The sequence below is a fragment of the Phalacrocorax aristotelis genome, chromosome 1 (genome assembly GCF_949628215.1).
Source record: "Phalacrocorax aristotelis chromosome 1, bGulAri2.1, whole genome shotgun sequence".
Classification (NCBI taxonomy): Eukaryota; Metazoa; Chordata; class Aves; order Suliformes; family Phalacrocoracidae; genus Phalacrocorax; species Phalacrocorax aristotelis.
Genome location: NC_134276.1, coordinates 69,978,833 through 70,001,931, shown reverse-complemented (window position 1 = coordinate 70,001,931; position 23,099 = coordinate 69,978,833). Strand labels below are relative to the sequence as shown.

The following is a 23,099-nucleotide window of genomic DNA, read 5'->3' as shown; positions in this document are numbered from 1 at the left end:
CCTGTACTTTCCACCTGCCAGCATCAGGCACTGCACCGAACTGCCACAGCTCTGCTGGCCACGGCGGCTGAGTATGTCTGTTGTCACTCAACCCAGGGCATCTCCGTGGCATCTGATAACTCATCTGCTAATTAATGCCAGGTGTGGTCATTGGTCAGATCCTCAACTGGGATAAATCGACATGGTTCCATTTAAGCCTGTGACAGTTAGACAGCGGCAGCTTAGAGCTGACCTGGTGGTTTTCTTTATAATATGGATATACATCTTGTTAAAAGTGAATAAAACCCACCAACTAATTGCATATACACTACCAAACAATCAGAAAATGAAATTATTGTCAGCAACTCCCAGCCCTGGCCAAATAACAATGGTGACAAGGAAGCGATAGCCCCAGATGTGTTAACAACTCTCTGAGCAATCCAAGCTCCTTATAATAAAAATAATTAATAATAATAGATGTGCTTCTGGATACATTCACCTTTCTGTAAGGAAAGCCTAATGAGTCTGTCTTTTAAAAAAGAGGCTATCAGGAAATTCAAATGTAATTCTATTAACTTGTAAGCATAATGTTTTACATTTTAACAACTGAGCCGATCAAATCTATCCTTTAATACAACTTTTAAGTCCTATAAGCAACACCAGTGAGTGAAAAGGAGCAGCCTAAGAACTTTCTCGGGATTCTTTTTCTGCTGTTTGTCAAAATTTCATTTCAACCAATACTTCCAGCCTGTTAGGTCGTATCTCCAGTCCTCTCAACCATAGTAAGCAGAGAGGTAGCAGGATTTAAATCCTAACTAGAGGCAAGTGAGACACTCCTGGAAGTAAAGCAAAAGTTTGATAGGTTGTGTCAAAAGAAACGGCTGTTATTATTATAATTTATTATTTGTTAAGCACTGACAATGTGCTCAGTTCTGCTGATTAAGTTCTTCTGAGCAAGTTCTACTGATTAGCTTCTAAGGACAACACACTGTACTACAAAGAAGATATGTGACAGCTATCAAGACTTTTGCTTTCAAGGCTCACTTAGCAAAACAATTACACGCCAGTTATGCAGGTTTTATGAAAAAAAGAGGGAAAATGCATAAACTGAGTAAATATCATGACTTCTGTGTTCACTAATTCTCCTACTCCAGATCTCTCGCTTCAGTACTGTCTGACAACCTCAAAGTTACACTGAGGAGATTTGAGGAAGATCTAAAGCCTTATCCCTGCTTATATTCAGTTTTAGGCATCATGCCGTATTGAAGGCAAGCACACAGGTTGTATTGTTAGGCTCTGTCTTTGGATTTGGGACTCTGTCCCCTGGGAGGGCAGAGGTGGCTGAAAGGGGCCAGCCCAAGAAAGACAAACATCTGAGCACCTTCAAACTCATGCAGACGTTTCCTTCAGTCCACAAAGCAAATTTGGCAGAGTTAGCCAGTGCTATACTCATAGGTGGTGACCTGACCTTAGAAAGACTTGGAGGTGCAGGTGCCAAAAGAGAGCATCTTCCCAATCCTGCAGGGTCCTTGCCGGCTGCCAGGGCTGTTTCTCTAGCAGACTTACCTGTTGGTAAGTCTCTCCACCCTGAGCTATAAGGCACATTTTTGCAGGGCATCTAGGTGTTGGGATGGTGGGTTTGTGCTGGTCTAGAGCCACTGCAGCAATGTCTGTTTTACATCTACTTTAGTATGTAAAGGAGTCACAGTTTCCTCCTCCACCCGTACAGATCCTTTCTGTACAGTTTACCTCCAGGGTGGCAGGTTCCCCAAAACAGGCATTTGACGGCAAAATAATGTCTATACATCTGCGTGTACACACGGCAGGGGAAAGGCTGGGGACTGCTCTGAAAACCGCTGGCCAAATTTGTGTCAGGAGGGTGCCAAATAAACTTTGTCCCTTGCCTTGGCCAGGCAACACCTAGGCTTTCTAACCACGGCGCTGCCAGACCTCCAGCTGTGCAGATGTTCTTAGAAGAAAAATTCCCTTTTGTCTGCCGCTATCCTCTAGCCTGCACACTTCCCTAAATCCCGCCAGCATGCTCTTTTTTTTGTAACCGACAGAGAGAAGTGAGTTCTTATATAAATCCTTTGTGTGAAGATCAAACTGAGTGCATGTAGAACTATTATTTTTTTTTAGGGGAAAATCTGCCCTAAAATAATCATTCCATGTTATCCCTGCAGAGCATCTGTGCTGCCTTTTAAAATGCATCCAAGGCCACCCTCAAGACCAGACTCAACACTGGCAGGCAGCAGGCTGCAGCTGAAGTCTCCGTGCATGTGGGGAGGGCAGAGCATGGGCAGCCCGGGGCAGGATTGGGGTCAGGGGCAACACAGCTGGAAGGGGCTGCAATCTGAGTTGCTCCTTGCAGACAATGTCAGCCTTTGTACTGATAGAAACTTGTGGGGCAACACAGGACCTAGGCTGGGGGCATGTGAAAAAGGTGTTTCTTTACCTAGCCAGCTTGGACTCCTCTAAGCATCCAGCTGGCAGAGCCTGAGGTTTCAGTTACATCTTGTAAATTAACATTAGTTTACTAACAGATCGAGGAGTGGAGGATTTGGTTGAGAAAACATAGCCTTTCATTCATAAATTCAGAAACCTTTGTAATGGAGAGAGGAGAACCAGCAACAATGATCAACTGATTACAGTACTATTAGGAAATACTTTTTAAAAAATAACAGCTGAAGAAGCAAGCCCCCAGAAGGCAGTAGAACAGCAGTTTTAGCATCAAGTTCAATGTGGCTTGGTGTTTGACTATTTAACAGTTTGATTATCAGTTAGAAAAATGGTGAGGTATTAGGCATAGTGAAACCCCTATGTGTGACATCAAGGAGTAGCACGACTCACTGTGGCAGCATACCTTTGGGAAAGTCCCCCTTTCTCGCTCTTTCTGTTCTTCTTTCTCTTCTTGTGCTCCCAATTTGCTTGAATACAATAGAGTCGGGGTTTTACAGCCAGCCCTAATTTTCCCAGAAGGTGCAGCTTTTAAAAAGCAGCACAGGTTGTTTTACTCAGGACCATAAAAATGGACTTGCACTCCAGTGCGACCATCTAAAAGATGGATGAAACAATTTCATTAAAATAAAAATATTCTACCTGTTCCCATCCCCCAGCAAAGTTGCAGCCAAAGCCAGAACTAAACCCTAATCTAGCCTTTATTAAAGTGGAGAAAAATCAACTTCCTTTTATTCCCCCATTCATTTTCTGCTGCTGTGATTTTCTGAATTTCAGGCAAGCCCGTGACTGAAAGCTGCAGGGCCAAAAGGGGCTGGATGTGCCATATTCCTGGCCCAAATGGAAGCAGGAAATACTAAACATCTTGCATGGAAGCCTGTTCTCATCAGGTTTATAGCCCAGCTTTTTCCATCAAAAGCAGTGAGGATGGTACAGACAGAGTTCAGAAATGCATCCAAGCATATGGGAGTATATCTACACTAATCCTCCTTTTGAGCTTAATCCAGCACTAAATCAGAGCCACACCGGAGAGAGGAATAATGCAATAACTTGTGGAAAAAGCATGGCTCCTCTCTATTAGGAGGGGGAAAATTAAACAACATGACTCACTTTTCTCCTTAAAAACTGTAGGAGGAATGCTAACAGCACAAAGCATGGCAAAGGCTGGAAAATCCAAAAGTGAGGTATCACCTTAACTTGCCTGCCCTGTGGCTGGACGCCCCTGTGCACTGCAGGCTACACGTGCAGAGCAGTCATCACTGGGACAGCACTGGCAGCTTTGGAAGAGTAACACGATAACTGCATGGGCAGCAAAACTCACCTGTGAGGCTGTGAAAACACCTTTTTGCAGGATTAACCCACACCATGCTCACAGCACTGTGGATGCAGCTACTGCCTCAAGATGTCCCCTGAAAGCATCACTGCCAGAGTTAAGGGGAGGAAGGGGTGCGCGGTCTTATTTTCCCGGCCAGAACACAGGGCGCTCTGTCTGAAGGAGGAAAAGGGCTTCGCTGAGCTCATCGGAGGACAAGAGGGCCCTATGGCTGTGGCAAGGCCCGAAGGGTGTGCCATCGGCGCTGGCTCGGACGTGGGAGCAGAACAGGCTGTGCAGTGACACCCCGCTCGCCGTCACGAGCTCTGGCCTCACCTACTGAAAGCAAAAACAACAGAAAAATCTGCAAGACGAGATCTGCACCAAGTGCTTGAGACAGTCTAGCAGCAGCAGTACCGTGTGCTGACTGGGGCTCGAGCCCTTCATCATTTTTTCCCTATTCCCAAAGCAAAAAGAGAGCTTTTTCTAACAAGTGCAACCATGCTCCACAGCCTGCAAATGCCACTCCTCCCTGGACCTCAGACAGGGGACAGAAACAAAGATTTTCAACTGAGCTTTTTGCGGGAGTGCTGATAGGTTTGGGAGCTTAAAAAGAGCTGTCAGCTGACAAAACGAGGTGGGCAGTTAAGGGTACAAGTTAGGAGAGGGTTTGGTTAACAACCAACTACAGGAAAAAAGAAGTTCAGCTCCACACACACAAGGACGTACATGTGCAGAGCCAACCTACCACACAGGCAGACAGCCTATTGTTTCCATGCACAAAAATCCTCAAATTTCTTGATCATGTTTATCGCCTTTTCCTGATTAAAACTGGAATAAAGAGTATTTGCCTCTTTTCTTAAAGAAAGAAATCAGTATATGACTTGGTGGAAAACCCTCTAAAACATCCAGTTCTTCAAAATTACTGACCAGAATCTCATCTGGCATAACTCAGCCTCGCTATGTTGACATCTACAAAGCAGAGCATCTTTACCCCAGCTTAAGATCTGCCCCCATATGCTGTTTCTTTAGAACAACTTGTTTTCCCCCCTCCCTTTTTTTTTTTCGCAATATGCATCTGGTTTAAGGTGACTTTTCCTTTCCCAGCATATGGAGCTGAATGATTATGACGATTGACCTTTATTTTAAATCACAGCCTATTAAATGGAAAAATAAATGCTAATATGTTGATATGGTTTACTTCTGAATGAATTATTGATATGAATGAGTAGTTGCAGCTATCATAATTACTGTTTATTAAATAAATATATTTTGAATTAGAGACCCTTGATTAAGAAATCATATTTTTGTCTGAAAATTGTTTCCCTGCTGCTAGTATAAGAAATACCTCGCATTACTCTAAATAATAATAATAGAAAAAGAAGGTTGGTGAAATTATTCTATTTTTTATCTTTTCCTTTACTCTGTGAACTTGGCAGCGCTTTGTGCATATTCCCTTTCACTGCTTCTCCTCTCTAATCAGTTAAGTGAGGCTCTTTCCCCTCTGTTGTTTATGTGGATCTGTCACATAGCACCTAGAGACACAAAAAAACATTTTAAATAGGAAAATGCAAAACACAAAAACTAAAGGATTGAGGATCAGATACCTGAAACTCCTCTCAACATTTTCTTTCAAGCTGAGCACGTTTCATATTAATGGTGTCTCTTTAACATAAATAATGATCTAATGAAATAAATATGAAATAGAAAGAATCATAAAAAGAATTTTACATTTAAGAATGCCATCTGTGTAACACTTAGCCTAACAATGAAACCATTTCAGCGCCAAAACAGCTCGCTCGGCTTCCAGCACAAGTTACAGGAGAGTGTAACAGTTTTGCAGAACAGCATAAAAGTCTGAGTTCAATCGCAGAAGGAACACCTGGGCTCAAATTCACTGCGGTTCACAGAGACAATGAATCTCGCACGTGAGTTTTGAACTGCTAATGTCTCCACCTCGAGTCATCACGAATTTTTCATGCGGCTGCCGATTTTTATCACAAGGAAATTTAGATATCAGAGGAGAAGATTTTTGCGGGTCAGGGTGAGAGCATCTTGCGACAGCTATTACACCCATGCTCTGCTTCCCCACTGTGCAAAACTGGCCGGCAGTCCAGAGTCAGCTTTGTCTGACTGAGGAGCACAAGGTTCAGAAATGAGACCCCTTTTAGTATATCTATTTATTTAGTATCTAGCTACTATATGTAGCTAGAAAAGTTCTCCCCATAAAGCACCTACCACTTAACACCAGACCCAATGTCAGCTTCCTAAGCCATAGGGTTGTCCGGGCAAGACCTGTGTCACAGGATGGACGGGCAGTTTCCTGAACTGGGAAGCCAAGCTCTTCTGTGTGCAAAGTGGCACAGCAGAGCCATGCTGAACACAATGGAGATTGTTTGTTTATACCAGCCAAAAAGACGGGAACATATTTGTTTTGAGCGAGCTGTGTTAGAATACATATTGTTTTATATGCCCAGGCCTCATTACACCATGCTAGTCTTCAGTATGGATCAGATCCTAAAACTGCTCGACATACTGAAATAAATGTGAGCTCTACCCACAGAACATCTCCAGACTTAGGCCTCATGTCTATCAATGTCATCTCAAACAAACAAATGTTCAAAAAAGAAAAACAACAAAAGTATCTTAGAGACAGTGGAGGATGCTCACGTGCGGTAGATGCCATTCAAAGGGGTGCTGAGGAATTACTTGGAGAGAGAGAAATCCACGAAACAAGACTGGAGAACAGAGTGGGCCTGAAAGAAAATGAGAGATAATTAAGGTTCACTGAAAGAAATATGACTTGTACCAGTCAGGTTTGTATTTTAGAAGTTATTCTGAAACCGAGAGGAAATTCTTCCTTCACATCAGCGATGCGGCCACATTAACATCTCCCCAGGCAAAGGTGGCCGCAGCCCGTATTTTGCTTGAAGATATAATCACGAGAGCATCCACAGAGGAAGAGTTAAAGCACTGTTCAATAAACAACCTGAAGTGCTGGATGCTGTATTCATATAAGGGAAAGTATGAGCCAACGAAGAGAGACATTCAGCTGCAATCAAAGAGGATCTGAGCCTAACTGAGCACTCACATGACAGTTGGGATCATTTCGGATCCCTTCCAATGAAGATAAAATAGCATCAAAAGCAGGAAGGCTTTTTTTCTTTCTTTCAAGGATGAAAACACAACATCATTAGTCAAATTTACTCTGAACTTCCACCTCCTCATGTTGATTTGTACTCAGGTTGAGTAAACATATCTTTCCATCAAGGTAAATAAATGTAAAAGCCTATCAGTAACTTAATTGCTTAACGAAGGATGCAGTGTGGGGTGTAACACTGTTTTTGACTATACTGTTGAAGTTACCGACCTCTCAAAAACACCTATTACACAGCTTGGCAGTAAAAAAATCTCTTCCTTCTTGAGCATTTTCTTATAAAATTTCAACCATTTTCCAATCATTCTTTCTTAGTGTTGGGGAGGGGGTGGAAACCTCTGGGGACAATTTTCCAGGTGGACCAATGTAAAATGGAGTTTATTCATTTGAGACGCTGTCCTTTGTGGGCCTGCATGCCAAGAGAAATTAAGCTGGAGAGAAGCAGGGAGTCCACAGTAAGGGCAGAAGTTACACAGCTTGGGGGAAATATCTCCAAATGAAAATGGCCACGGTACTGATTGGGACCATTCTCTGGGGCGGATGGGCGGCTCAGCCCGCGGATGTCAGGCAGGAGCCTGATCTCGGATGCGTAGCACACACCTAGGACATCTGGGAATGTGCCCTTCTCTGTCCTAGCACACCTACTAACCTGGATTGAGAGGACCCGCAGGAGAAAGCCATTGTTCCAGTTAAAATCAAGCCATTTAATAGAGGTGCCGGCAAAATCAGCTCTCCAGTGAGAGGACAGCGAGGGAGGAGGGTATGCCACACATTTGAGACTGAAATCTGGCTCGCAGTGGGCAGGCAGGCAGAGTGCAGAGGCACAGCTGCCAGCCTGACGTGATGGATCAGAAAAGCTACTAAGGAGCTGCAAGAGTCCAGGCAATTGAAGTAAAGCAAAACATGAAAAGGCAATAGGTCAGCCCATCTTTACAATCTATCAATTAAGGAATCATCCACTTCCAAAGGTGTACGGTGCCCTGAGCAGTAGACATCCCGGCACACGATCGTTACCTTGATGGAGGGACAGGCTTACCAACAGGAATTAATAATAATAATTAATAGGAGCGCTAATAATTTTGGATAGGTTGCTCCGTAGTGAATCCCTCTGAGGAAATAACATGGTTGGGGATTTTGGCTTAATTCTATAGTCCCATATCAGCTTTACTCAGCCTGCTGGAAAACAAAGGTGTGTTCAAATTTGTCCATTACGTGGGAGGCTTTCGCCAAAACCTCACCCTCCTTCAGTTAGTCAGCAGTGGTGAGTGCCGCAGAGTCGGCTTCAGCTGCTTTCCCCAAAACCCCGAAGCTTTCAGAAACATTCATTTCTGCTAGCATCACTCAACAGCTCATTGTTAGGATTTGTTCTCACTGGCATGCATGAACTGAGACTGATGTATGGGGCAACCCAGAGTGACAGCCTTCAACCCCAAAAGTGGATACCTGCTTCCCTTGGAGTTCAGGGACTCACACTTGGCTCAGAGGATATACGCAAGAATTATCTTTCCCCTCTCATTTGCTTGTGTTAAGCCTAAGCGCGTTCATCCAAATTAGCAATCAGGCAAACCATGCATGCAGAAATCTGCACTTGTACAAACTGTGCGTTTCTTTTGTAACATTCCAAGATTAAATATCTTGATAAAAGATGAAAACCCTTTAACAAATCTTCCCCTAGAGAAAAGTAACATTTTTTTTATTCCATTTACTGTCAAATGACATAAAGAAAGTATAGCTGAACACAGTCCTATAGGTTGATTTGTTGCTTTAAATAATGTCACTAACATCCAGATATCAATGTGATGGTGCAGGAAAAAAAAAGTTCACATTGAGCTAGATTCAATTACAGACCTAGAAATTGAAATTAAGTCTGATGCTACATGCTTAATTCATGTTTGTGTGACTGAGAAAGGGAGTATCTGGTTTACCTTGAATTTCCTGTCCTAGTGTGGTGAAAACATGACCCATCACATTAATTAAAAAATAGTTTTCAAATGTAGCTTAAGTGGTATTGCACTGGCAGGAGGAGACAAACACTTTTTTGTCCTCAACATGTTATGTGATATAAAGGAAGCTGTTCGATGGTTTTTTTTTCTCAATTCCTAGGTAGGTCGTACACTTCTAATTGAAGAATCGGAAAAAATAAGATGACCTTTCACAATGAGAAGCCAAAGATCTTTCTTTAACAAAGAAAAGCAGCATTTGCCCCTTGAAACCCATAATCCTTTTCTGACCACATAGTTTGAAACAGGTGCATATAAGCAATTGCCGCACATGTTACGCCAGTCTATACTTACCTCATTTGGGTATCAGAACATACCATACTGTATGGTATGTTCATGTTTGATACCCCAAAATACTACATCATATCAGTGGATTTTCAGCCAGCACACATTTGACTACTGATTTCACATATGGGGCTGGGTCTAACTTTTCTCCTAATATGGTGATGGCACAGGCACTATTTAAATGATTCCTGAGCCTTGTAAATATACACCAGATGTATCTTTTGTAAATGTTACATTTTTCAACATCTCAGCATTTGTGAATAGTTGAAAGCGGTGCCAGCCATGCTTTAATGGGGCACAGAAGCGTACTGCATTCAAAGAAATGGCACACCATTGCAATAGTCAAAATTACAAGTGCTGTCAAAAAGCTACATTTTAGCTTTATTGATTAGCACCAGGTAACGCAGTGCTCCGCATCACACCCTCATACATGCCTGTTTCAGCTGATATTTCCCTGTGTGTGGGTACACAGAGAGGGATGTGAAGCTCCCAGGGCTGCCCGGGGAAGGCGGAGGGCAGAGCCCTGGAGCACCAGATGTGCCCCCGTAGCCACCCCAGATAGCCAGAGATGGAGCAGGAAGGGGTGCGGGGGCTGATGCTCCCACAGCCATGGTTACCACCCATTGCCAAGAGGCAACCACAAGGATGTGCCCACCTTCCTAGGGCCAGGGAGGAAGCAGAGCACACCTTTCCCACTGGCACTGGTGCTGTTTGAGGCTATGATATTTTTTTCCTGCAGCTTGGGCTCCTGTTGCTTGGTCCTTCCTCGTTGCAGAGGTAACTCAGCGTGGGGAGAGGCACCTCCTGCTGGGGACCTCTCCTGGAGTGCAAGGTGAACTCATTCAGCTGTAAGAAGCAGCCATCTCCTGGCCTTTCCTGGATCCCTTTTTTCCCCCCGAGCTTTTCCTTGTTCCCAGGAGCATGTGTGTTAGAGGCTATGGCAAATGTCCACTCCGCACTTTCTCCCTCCTGGCACTTGCCTTACCCATCGCCACCACATCCCAGCTGCCCCAACGGTCTCCTTGTTAGCAGCAGGCAGTAAAAGGAGCCCTCAGAAAATCAGCCATCACATTTGCCTGAAAATGCACTTCTCCTTTGCAGGATTTGCCTCCCAGCTGTCCCACAGATAAGAGGAAAGGCCTTTATAATGTTGCACTGTTACTATTATTCGCAAGGCAGAGTGCTTTTGCTCTGTGAATTTCATGCTGGAGTTGCAGCGCGCGCCTCAGTCCAGCAAATCAGCTAAAATCAGAGCTAGGTGACACATGACAATAAACTTAGAGGGAATGGACTAGATGTAATGCCCCACTACAAGTATTATTTCCAAGTTCACAGGCTTGCAAATTAAAATGTCCCTGGATCACTGCCATAAGAAAGAACATTAAAAATCAGGGGGAAGAGGTCTGGGCATCTGTTAGAAGCATCTAATATATACCAAATGTGTATGCTGAGCTTCTTAGATATATGTGTCGCTGAAATATACCCTACGACTAATGTAAAAGCAGAAATATTTTAATTGTATTTTTCCATTTGATATTCAAATGAAAAAAATATATCTTATTAAACACAACACTTGGCTTTGCTATTTTAATAAAAAATAAGTTGTTGAGGGAAAGAAAAGCAAAACTACGGATTCCTTTCCTTATGATGATCAAATGAGCCTTTCATGTTTGTATCTTATACTTCACTTTTTAGCATTTTGAGGCAAATAGCAGATATCAAAACTTAGTAAATAATCAAAGACTTATTCAGTTTTTCCAAACTGTCATGCTGCTTATCTTGTAATAACTGATCTCTTAGGTAGCATAAGCTATTTAATTGCTACTGAAGATTATTTGAATGAAAAAAGAGACGACATTCTCCCTTACCCCTCAAAAAGACAAAACTATATTCTTCAAAAAGACACATGCCGACAGATAGATTCTGATCTCTTCGACGCACACACAAGTGCAGTAGCTAATTTTACAAGATTTGATAGGAGCTGCGTATCTGAGATTACACCCTGTCCTCCTGACTGCACATTCCACATGGAAAATGGCTTAATTTGGAAATAAATTTTGTTGCTGATAAATCCAGACTCTGTAGTCTCTGGGCATCAGAATAACCAAACCTATTAAATTATTTTAAAAAGCAGCTAAGTATGCACAGCTACTGTATTTTAAAGGGACCTTTTACAGTGTTGGCAAAGTGCGTATTCATGTATCCCCCCTGACATGATAGACTGTAATGGCTTCGGTCTGTCATGTCAACCATCTGCATATTAAACAGTCCCTAAGTACACATTGACACAGCAGACCCTAATAGCTCTGAAGCCGTAACAATCTATTGAGTCAATAATATGCATGTTAAAGAGCATCTCCTGTAGTTCCATCAATATCTTTTATCTTTTCCTTAATTTGTATCTTCTCTTTATATGTGTATTTGGAGTTAAGGTTTTAGGAACCTTTATCCTCTAATGTGCTGCCGCAGATGTGAAACATGTGGCACAGAGAGGCATACGCAGTAGCAAAATCCTCCCCTAGTATCTGGGCCAGGTCTTAAAACGAGGACTGTAATATTTTTACGCCCGCAGTACACATTCTTCTAGATAAGGTGGAAATAGCCCCTTTTTTCTGCTGGGCTGGATCCGGTGCTCGTGAAAAGCCCAGGAAAGATTCCTGATGATTTCACAGGCTTTGGATGGAGCCCAGTGTGATGCTACTCATTTCCTATTACACATTTCCTTCTAATTAAATGAAATAGGTCACAAGGGGGAAATGAAACAAAAGACAAATGTATTTACTTACAGTAATATCAACCCCCAAAAAAGACAGTCAGAAACAAGAGAAAAGATAATATAAAATACACTGTCTTTTCATTAACTTGAAATTACATCTGGTACCACAGTCTTAATTCATTCCTGTGTGGTCCGAGATCTTTTGTACCGTGGAAGAGGGAGATTGTTACTTAAGCATAAGAAAATGGTGACTTAACTTCCTTTGTCTAAATAACCACAGAGAAAAAGCTTAATTTGCTTTTCCTCAACTTCACGTCACCATACTGTGGTGTGATCCTCTCACACCCTGATCACAGGACTTTTCCATCTTCTTCCACTCCTCTCGCTTTCTGTAAGCACCACGAGTTGGCTCGCACTTTTAAAAGTGAAACCAAAATACAGTTTGTGTTTCCAAAAGGCAGACCCAGGGACGGGGAGGCCACTTGACCCTATCGGCAGATCTTACTGGCGTGAATTCCCTTCTCCACTAATTTGACACCAAAGTGTCTTTGAAGCACATCTGGATTTATTCCAGAGTATTCTTGATCAACTTTCATGCCAGTGAGGGCAGAATCGTGGTAGTCTCCCTGTTGCTTTCCAGGAGCATGCGATTCATCCTCCCTCTGCCTTGCACCATTTCATGCCCCCAGGCACACCAGACCAGATCATCTACTTCTGTGCCTCACTTCAGCACAGCATTTCCTGACTGCACGACAAGCACTGAAGGCACCTGCCCCCTATTAAGTCCACAGCAACTTTCTTCTTGTAGCCACCAGGCTTTTCTTCCCAGTGCAATGGCAGGGACGTCGATCAGATGCCCACACGCAGGCCCAAGGATTTGCCCAACCATGAGGCAGGTCCTCAAAGCCTCAGAGTAGTGCATCCACTTCATCCTATGTGCCACCGTGTGTGTTATCAGGACAGGACTTTCTAAACAGTGAGTAATGCAGAGCACACACAGCCACAATATTCACTATTTGAGCTTATCCACTGAAGATGTAGCAAGCAGGTTTAGTTTGGGGCAGGAGATGTTTTTTCTAAATTAAAAATGCTATTGAAAAAATCAAAGCAAATTAACAAAAGCTATAGGACAGGCTCTGTAAAAAAAAGATAAAAGCAAAAGTCACTGAAAGTCCTGCTATCTACATTGCCAGTATTTCCTTTTGCTGAGGGAGTCAGCCCAAGGGGACCTCTGGAAGGGCTCATTCCTGAGGGAAACAGTTCATTGCCAGCTCCCTTGTGTGACGTAGCAGTTCATCACCAAATAACAGATGAAACGCGCTCCTCTTTCTGCAACATTACGGGTACAACCTTTCCCATTTGAGGAAAATGTGTCCTCCCTGGGCTTGCTGCAGGAGCTGTCCTTTACTACTCACTCTAGTCAACCCTGGTACTTGCTGTGTAGCAGCCCAACAGCTGGGGCCAGTCCAGCCCTGGTGAAAGTAGGAATGTCACACAGCAATGACACAGCAGCTCTGGATCATATATAACAACTGCTTGCTCGCCTGGCTCTCCTCTTTGCACTTAACGAGCCCTCTAGGCTTCCCTGTACTTACCAGAGTTACCAGGCAATGGCAAAGAAGGACAGAAGGAGGGCTGCTGGCCACAGAGCCAGAAAGAGTCCTTTAATGCAAATCCTCTGCACCGAGGATGACTGGGTTGGGTAACGCTCGCTCCAGGCAGCCACCACTTCCAGGAATTGTTCCACTGATTTATGAGGAGAGGTCGCCCAGCCCAACCCCTCATTAGAACAACTGATACCTGTCACCACGCGAAATAAAAGTCACTAACCTCGGTCAGTAAATGAGCCAGATATGTAAGGGCAATGAAAAGGGGGGGCGAGTGAAAGAAACAGGGTACCGTAGGTGGGGTGCTCCATTTTCCCACAGCAACCACCTTGTGCATGCTGTGAGTGCAAGGTGGGCTCTCCAAGAAGGGCCTGGTTTCCTCGCCCCTCTCCTGTGCAAGCCTGTCCCATGCCCAGCAGCAGCTGAGCCTGCCCCAAGCTGGCCTGATCCTGAGCCCACCAAAGTCAATGGAAAGATTCCCAATGACTTCAGTGACAAGAGCTCCGTACCCTCAGGCAAACGTGGGAGAGCAAAATTTGGGCAGGGCTACAATTTCACTGTCTGTGTGCATAGGATGTCTCCTTTCCCACACGGAGGAACGCTGGCCACCCTTCCCACTTTTTTGGTTCTCAGTGTTCAACACTGCACCTGGAGTTATCTCCCATTTACCAGGGAACTGATTTAAGTGTCTGACTCAGTCACATATGTTTGGCTCCCTTATCCAGAGTAAGATTTGGCCTACTAGCTGTGAAAACAGCTTATATCACATGTGCTGCAAAGCCTAGCCAGAACAGGCTGAATAAAGGATGAAGTTTAATCATGGAAATGTTGACCTACAAATAGAGAACAAAATGTTAAACCACATGGTATAGGGTGCTGCACGCCCCAAATATCAAGGAGAGGAAAGAAGAATTGAACACATTTGGAAAGTAAAGCTTACTGTTTGGGGTTTGGGTTTTTTTTTTCTTTTTCTTTCTGCAGATTCGAAGAGTCAGACCCACACTGTTCCCGCTCACGATGACACCCTGGCATCTGAAGAACAACATGACACCCACCACAAAATGCTGCTGTTGGCTGGCGCCGTCTAAAGCGGTGAGGTTTGGTGAGGGAGGTAAGACTGCCAAAGGAAGGCAAGTGGGGGTGTCACAGCAAGTGGGACCCGGCCACCAGCATGACTTGAGCCTAAAGGACCTGTACAAACCAGGGAGAGGTAAACATAATGGGGATGAACCCCCCTTTCACCCCACGTCCTTGAAAACTAGCCGTGGGCTACCTCTAATGGCTGGGGGGGGGGGGTTGTCATTATTTTCACACCACCTTTCAGCTGGGACGTTCTCACCTTTATGGATTTCACACAAAGAAGGGCAGCTTTTCTGGCAAAGAATCTGTTTCCATTTTTAATCACAGCCATCACACAAACAGTTCATCTCACAGGATGTGAAAACTTTCTCATAGGCTTTATTTAACATCATTTCGGGGGGGGGGTTGCAAAAGACAAAGAAGAATTTTTTAAAATCAGCAATCGTCTTGCTTTCAGTAACTCACGGGCTTTGTCTTTAGGTACCCTGCATTTTAGACAAACGTAGTTAACAGCAGCCGGCCAGACCTTACTGACTGACAACTGTTTCTTTACAGGATTTCTATGTGCCAAGGAGCTGGACAGTAATACCCATTTGGTATTCATGGAAAGTACTTGCAGAACAATAATGACAATAATTGCTTCTGATTCTTGTGTTTACAACACTGCCAAAGTATCATTAGAGCCTTATTTATAGATAATAATGCTTATTAATCACACATATTTGAATTTTGGAATGTATTAGATTAATATTCTTTTGTAACTTGGTTGTGTACTAATGCTATGAAAAGCACTTTCTGAATGCAGCCCACTGGGAAGTGCTCGCCTCGGAAAAGTAAAAGCATCCAAGCCATCTGCAGGTGAGGGACAAAGGGTGTACCTCTGCCTTCACAGGCAAACACCAGAGCCGGACATGCAATTCCCAAAAGCAGCAACTTTGAACTAAAATCGGGGGCAGGCTCCTGAAAAAAAATACCGCGAAAGGTGTGATAGTAGTGTCACGCTTGAGCTTGCTTTTGAATGCTCTGTGAAAGGGTTTGCTTTTTACTGCTGTATAAAGAAACTGTTTTTGGGGGCGTGAGGAAGAGGTCCATCTACCACCTCACTCTTTAACAGCCCTTTCGACTCCATGGGCAAGTTTAGCCTGGACCTCAGGATTCCTCATCATTTGAGAGGTCGGTAATGAGAAATATAGTACAAAAATCACTCCTAATTTTGGTTATTAAATAATTCCAGCTTTCCTATACCAGTGTCTGCTGCAATTCAATAGCATGATAGAAGGAAAATGGATTTTTAAAAATGACAGTTACAACAAGCAAAAATGTCACCCAAATCTAAATATCAACTGCCATATATTCATATTCTCCTTTGTCTCCCTGTAGCCCATTACAATGCTGAAAAATACACCAAAGCAACTGCAGTACCAAACTCTCCAATTTTTGGTGTGTGGCCAGCTCCATAAATTTGCATTTAAACAAATAAAATCCAGAACAGTGTAGTATGTCTTTTTTTTTTCTTTTCTTTTTTTTGTCCCTGAGATGGTTCTTCAAGCAAATTTAAAGAGGCTCTGTCAGTTTAGGGACCACATTTCCGTCTGCTTTTTTTTTTTTCCCTTTTTACCCACTGCTGATGTAATGTAATTACTATAAACACCAGAAATTAGAGAAACCGGGAAGGGGTGGGAGGTGTTGTATTTTATTCTGTGTGTCCATTTTGTGGGTTTTATGGCGCTCCCTGTGCAGTCAGGATAACCTGTTCCTCAGTGTCACAGCCCCCATTGTCTCCAGGGATCCTTCACAGTGGCAGAAAAAAGAAATAATTAAAACGCAGAAGCTTTAAATTGTGAAGAACACTTGTGGCTTTACTGCAACTCCCCCAACCTGCCCCTAGCCGATAGATTTTAAAAGATGAAATTGCAAAGTGATGGTGCCCCTTTAAACTGTGTTTCACCCATTAATATTCCAGCGTGCTTTGCTTACTGTGTTTATAAAATGCCAGTATTGAGGTTTCCCAGGAATTTCAAACCTATCAAGACAGCCGGTGCTGAGCACAGCCCAATCATTTCTAGACGAAACCAGGATTTCAAATAAAATAAAAACCTAGCAGCACGGTTAGAGATGAAACCAAAGACAGAAGTTGGGTCCGGGATGCAGAGGGGAGCCCCATCCTTATGGGTTTGGTGAATCAAAGAGGGGCACCGCTCCCGCCCTGAGGACCCCAGCTCCTGTCGGGGGATGTGGGGCCAGCTTTTACTGGGAGGAGGGTCATGGCTTCACCCATCACTTGCAGACAAAGAAATTATCCCTGGAGTATGGGCACTGGGGGTGCGCAGAGCTTTGGATTGGGCCCCTTCCCCACTTCCTGCTCAACACCGTCCAGCCAAAATTGATCCCAAAAACTGATGGCGCTACACTGAGGGGACTTTGGCTGATAACCAGTCGTGGTTTTCAGCTCTCCTGCTTGTTCTCGTCTGAAAAGGTGCTCATAACCCCAGGTGCACGCAACTTGCTGTGGGGTTCACCAGCACAGAGGCACCCCCAGCATATTCTCTTCTCCCCAGCCATTGACTGCCTCTCAGAAACATTTGCTACATTTTCCTTATGTTTCAGCACGTCACGGTGCAGAAAGCTGTCCCTCTAACAGGTCTTTAAAATTTACATCTTATTCTTTCCTAACAGTAGTAAGAAATAGCTGGAAGAGTTCAGTACTAAGGTCCTAATTTCAGGAAAACATCAGCATTTAGAATCATAATTCACCCTATGCAGATTCCAGACTTCTTATTTTCTTAATTGAGTAATAAACAATAATTTCTATTACTGGTGTCTGGCTTTTTCAGGGCAGCAGTGATTTAATTGTTTCTCCCACCTCTCGGAAGGAAAAGGCAAAGCAAACAGTTATTGCATGGGGAAAGGTGGGTTTGTGCTTTATATCCATAGGGCTGATGCTAAGCCTATACAAACATAAGACCAGAAATTTCCAGGGATAGCATTTTACCAATTTTTTTTTCAGCCGTAGATACCAGAAGTCAGATTTCTATGTCCACGTCTGACTTTCTACAGAAAAGTGGCCACTTCTTTTTTTAAAAATACTGAATTTTCACAGTTCTTGCTGAAATCAAATGAAGGGATAAATGCCCAATGCCCTTGAAAAACAATCCCTTTCCTGCAATACCCTTTTCCTGTGACTGTGTGAACCCCCAGTACGAAAAAGCTGGCCCTCCTGCACAAAATAAGTAGATGAATGACCCTACAAACACTGCTCACATGCCCCAGCAATTTCAGCACATGAGTGAGAGTAGGCAAAATCAGGTCTCAAACAAAACCCGAGCAACAAACAGCAAAACCACCTTCCTAACGTTAAGTGGGGTTGCTACAGGTTATGTTTTTGGATTTGTAGATATGGGATATGAAAATCAAGAGAGGAAAGTTTTGACTGACTTGTTCACTAGGCGTATCTCAGTGGTCACAAAACATTAAAAATGACCATTCATCTCGAAAAGACCTAAACACAGAGAGAGTTTGAAAAGTGCCTTTTTGCTGTGTCATTTCATTTGCTATACCTCTCACTAGAGCAGTATTATTCTGTTTGTATTTAGTGTTGTTTTTATTGTCAAATAGTTATTCCTTCTGCTATCAGATTGCATGATTATTGTGTATTTATCCCTCCAGATACATATCATGAACATTTCTTTCCCTTAGTTTTATATCATTTATAGCTACTAAAATTTGGAATTTGTAGTTTCACATCGTCTTCATACAACTGTGAGATACAAGCAGGAATAAAAATAAAACGTACCTTTTCATCAAGTAGTCTGCTAACCAAAAGGAGAAAAAAATAATCTTTGCATGTTTCTAAATAGTCCTGTAGGAGTCATACACTTTTACTACGTGCTATATATCGTATAGTTTCTCCCTCTGTTATGACATCTCCGATTACTTAAAAAAAAAACTTTCAAAAACGTTAAGGCACAAACCTTTGTATGGAGTACTTTTAGTATGCTTTTTGTTCTGACAAGATTAATAATTATCCTATAAGCATGACACAGTGTTTTAAAATGTTGTTTCTGTTACGAGTTAGCATTGTGCATATGGGTATAAATGTGGAAAGGTTATTTCACAGCAGAGAAATGCATATTTAAACAAATTGTGATAAAATGGTAAAACTCTTTGAAAAAGGAAAGCTTTTTTTTTTTCCCCATCACAGTTATTCTGAATTTGAAATATCTGTAGAAAGTTTCTGGAGGGCACTGGGCATTTTTAATGAGAACACGAGCTACTGAAATTAATGGGACGTAACTGGGGGAAACATAGCAAACGTCCCAGGGCTTTGGGCAAAAGCAGCCAGAAAGAGATCTGCTGTGTGGTGGGTGACAGGCGTGTCCCCTCCCCACCACCAACAACCTGCCTTCTTCTGTGGCACCTGCGACCAGCTCCTGGCGGGAGCCAGGTTATGGACTAACCAGACTTTTGCTGTCCTCCAACAAGACAGCTCCTAAGTCGCTGTTTCCAGACCGTGCAGCTGCCCTTTTCACGTAGCTCATACGCGGCCGGTGCTTTCCACCACTGCAAAGACACCTCTTTTTGCCCAACTGTTCAGAATGCCCAGTCATATGCAGCCTATGTACCATATGTAGTGACTGCAGTTATTGACGGCCTGGTTCACCAGAGCCAAAGTGGGTCGGATCTAACCCTTGGATGGCTTCGGCGTAAGGGCAAGGCCAATGTGGCCCTCAGACCTAACTCCGTCCACATCCAATACATGCAAAAATAATCCCTCCGTTGATATGAAGGTCCAATGGAGATAGAGCAGGGAGTGGAGCGAGGGCCGGATCCTGCTCATTCCAATGAGACAAAACCCCTGGTGGCTTCAGTGAACGGGATAAGGAGGTTTTGGCCCATCTTGAGGAGCACAAGGTTTGGCTTCCAGAGGCTGAGCTGTACCTGCTCGTTAGAGCAGCGCGGTGAAGCGCTGCAGTCAATCGAGCTCGTACCAAGGAGAGGACCGAGGGCTACGCTTTCTCCCCACTAAAACCAACAGCAAGGCAGGCGGTGGCACCACAATTTGCCCCCGAGCTGAAGTGCAGGGATTCAACTCTGCCACACTCCCTATTAACTTTCCTTGCAGGAGTAATTTTTAAATAACGTAACACCAAGTGCCAGAGGGCTCACTTTTTACGACATCAAGCCAAATCGTATCAACTCCCATTCTAAATTTAAAATACGATTGCATTACTCGACTTCATACTTTTTATAAAGGTCCCGCTGTGGTGCGGTTTCACGAGGTATAAAAGCCCGTGCAGGTATTATGGGCCATATCAGTTCATTTCATCTCATTAATCAGCTACTTAAATATGTTTTCCTTTGCAACGCAGTTGAAAAATAAAACAAATGTTCTTTTTCATCATTTCCCAAATTAAATTCATATTCCATAATGACCATATTTCATGTGCAAAATCACAAAATATGCTTACTACCTGACTTCACTTCTTTAGTGAATTGCTTCATTTGTAAAATGTTGCATATAAAATTGGAACCTAAAATGAATTACTTGTTTTTTCTTGATATGAAACCGTGTTTAAGTTCACAGCAATTTTAAATATGATACATTTAAAATATTAATATTTCCCATATATTATTCACTGACTTTCAGGTTTCATCTCAAGTTAGTGGCACTTCATATTTCAAAGGAAGAAGCATTTCTTTTTTTCCAGTACTAATGTTCTATTAATTCACTTTGTAATATCACTGTGGTTCAGACAAATGAAATTGCACTAAATTGCTTATGCCAAGAATCATGCTAAAGTTGTTGGCATTATACAAAATTCCATTTTCCGTTACTATTTTGTAAGTTTTTTATCTCAGCGGCATCTTTTTAGGCATAATTCATAGCCCTGTTTAGTTAGTTCTAGAAGGACAAATATATGCACAAATATTTTTATGCTGAGATGGGGGTGTATGTAGATATTTACAGTAAAGTCTGTAACTTAAGTGACTTTTGCAAGGCACCAGATGCAAACTCCCATTGAACTACCTTAACAGCTTTTCCTTTATGAACATTTTTTATTTTGGGTCGTTTTCTCTTCCAGCATGAGTTTCATCACACACGTGTATAAACACGCACGTACGAGCACACATACATTTGTGAAAAATAAATTTGTGTGCGTGTAGAAATACTTCAAATGCCTCATATGCATATTATGCAACATATGCCATTCGTGTAATTGTTATATATATAAATAAAATCCATTTTATGTATATGAATAAAATATGTGAAGGAAGTCCTTAAAGGACTTTTAAAGGCCTAAATGTAGGCAGATTCTTCATCGCATCCAAAGAACTGAAAGAACTGTGGATATAAACCAGAATCCTTTTATATGGCCATGTATCTTTTATAATCTTTCCATAAAGTCCACATGGCCACATAACTATTTCCAGAGGCGTGGATGGAGTTATACCTGGGCAGGCTGAAAATCTTTAATGAGTAAAGCAGCATCTAATCCTATGAAATGCCTTTCAGGAGCGAAATAACTACAAAGTGCTGGAGCAAGGGTAGCAAACAGCAGTAAAATCACCTGTAAATAGATGTAAGGAACTATAAATATACCTCAGTATTTCTATAGCCGACTTTCTCTGACTGTCATCAAAATCAGATGTTCAGGAGCTAGAAATCCAACTCCGAGGAACGCAGATGAATACATCTATATGAATATATAGTCTGTGCCTTAAACTTCAAGTTTGCAACACTGTTAATAACGTATGGTCCTTTTTTAATGCCTGGTGTTTGGTCCTTTTGCAATGTAGAAAATAAGATTCTTTTTTTTTCCTTAAAATTTTATCCAACTCTTTAAAAAAATAAATTGCAGAAGAGCTGATGCAAATCCCTGTCACTTGTGAACACAATGAAATTATACGGAGAAGAGCGAACAACAGGAGAGTCTCCTGCTCAGAAACAGAAATGAATACCCTGTTCCTATACGGTCCTCAAACGCCAGGATTTTGAAATATGAATTAGACCTCAAATGCAAATTAACCTCGGAAGGTGGGGAGAAGGAAAGAGAAAAAAAAAAAAAAAATATCAGAGAGACATACCAAGTCAAACGCTCCTTTTTCTGCCTATCTCGTCCGCAATGTTAAAATAGGCTAAACAAAACAAGTGCACATCAAGACAGAGCCAATTAAGGAAAAGAAAGCGGGGAGGGGAGGGTGGGGTGGGGTGGGGAGAAAGGCACCTTACTGCACACATGGGGAGTGGGAGCGCAGTATCCCACCCCGAGCCATACCTACCTTGTGAGTGTTCAAAGGAAGACAACTGGGGTAAATTGGAACCAGCTTTGATTTGTGTCATCCGGTTGCACCCGGGATGCGGGAGGGGGAGAAGGGTCGGTCTGGGCGGGGGTGGAGGGGGGGGAATACCGAGCGAGGGTGCCAAATGGTATGCAAATGGGGGGGTGGTTTTGGGTTTGGGTTTGGTTTTCGTTTTCTTTTTTTTTTTTTTAGGAAAAGAGGGGGGGGTAGAGGAAAAGCGGCACCGTCAGTGGCGGGGTGAGTGGGTCCCCGCCCGCCTGCCCCGCACACGCCTGAGGGAGGGCGAGGGGGGTCGTGCGGGGGGCGGCGGGAACCCCGTCGTGGGAGCGCGGGGCAGCGCTGCCTGCCATGGGGTGCGGGGGGGCGCGGGGGGGGAGGGCCGCGGAGCGGTGCGGGGGGACGCGGAGCGGTGCGGGGCCGCCGCTGCGCCGGGCCGGCGGCGGGCAGGGGCGGGCGGGGAGCGGGGGCTGCCCCTTCCCGGGGTGGGGGGTGCTTCGGGGGGGGAGCGCAAGGGTGCAGGGCCGCCCCCTCTCTCCCTTCTTCATTCATCGCCTCTCTCGCCCCCCTCCCCGCTGCTCCCCCCCACCCCGGCCCGCACAGCCCCCCGCCCCCCGGCTGCCTCACCGCTCCCGGCGGCTCCCCGCTTGGAAATGGAGACCAGCAACTCTCACCAGAGCTCACCAGCATCCCACGGTCCTGAGGAAGGAGTTTGGGGCGGCGGGGGGGAGCGGGGGAGCGGGCGGGAGGGGGGGTGTTTGAGAGTGACGGTGAGGCGAGGAGGAGGAGGAAGGAGGAAGGCTGGGAAGAAGGGGGTGGGGGAGACGGAGCTCCTGAAATGGAGCCAGCCCAAAGGGGAGACGATGCTGGAGCCGGGGCTGCGTCATTTCGGGGCTGGGAGAGGGCTCAGCCTCCCCCCGCCGCCTCCCTGCCCGCAAGCAGCGGGGGCAGCAGTGTCCCCGTGTCCCGTCTCCCCCTTCCTCCCCCACGCGGGGCGCTGCGGGGTCGGGGCCGCCTCCCCGCGTCCTTCCCCGCAAGCCGCCGGGGCTGGGACGGGGCAGGAAAACCCCACGCCAGGGCAAAGGCTAAGCCCTCTTAGGTTTGCCTGGCGATGCCAAAAAAGAAAGGGGCAGGGAGAGGCGTACGGGACGCGTCCGCCGCAGGGCAGTGGGCAGGACCGGTCACGGTCACGCGTGGGGTCCCGCGG

The 23,099-nt window shown here is 44.2% G+C and overlaps 1 long non-coding RNA gene across 2 annotated transcripts in view; it reads right to left on the bottom strand.

Annotated features, from left to right (window-relative positions):
• LOC142056859 (uncharacterized) overlaps positions 1-22,612 on the bottom strand; it is a 30,700-nt gene extending 8,088 nt beyond the window's left edge. Inside the window, exons 1-2 of one of the 2 annotated variants that reach the window (XR_012660441.1) lie at positions 22,520-22,612; positions 6,419-6,504 (exon numbers count right to left, since the gene is read on the bottom strand). This is a non-coding gene — a long non-coding RNA (uncharacterized LOC142056859). Of the gene's footprint in view, positions 1-6,418; positions 6,505-21,874; positions 21,963-22,519 lie in introns of those variants that run through there. The other variant, XR_012660442.1, reaches the window with a different exon arrangement.
• Positions 22,613-23,099: the final 487 nt, after the last annotated feature.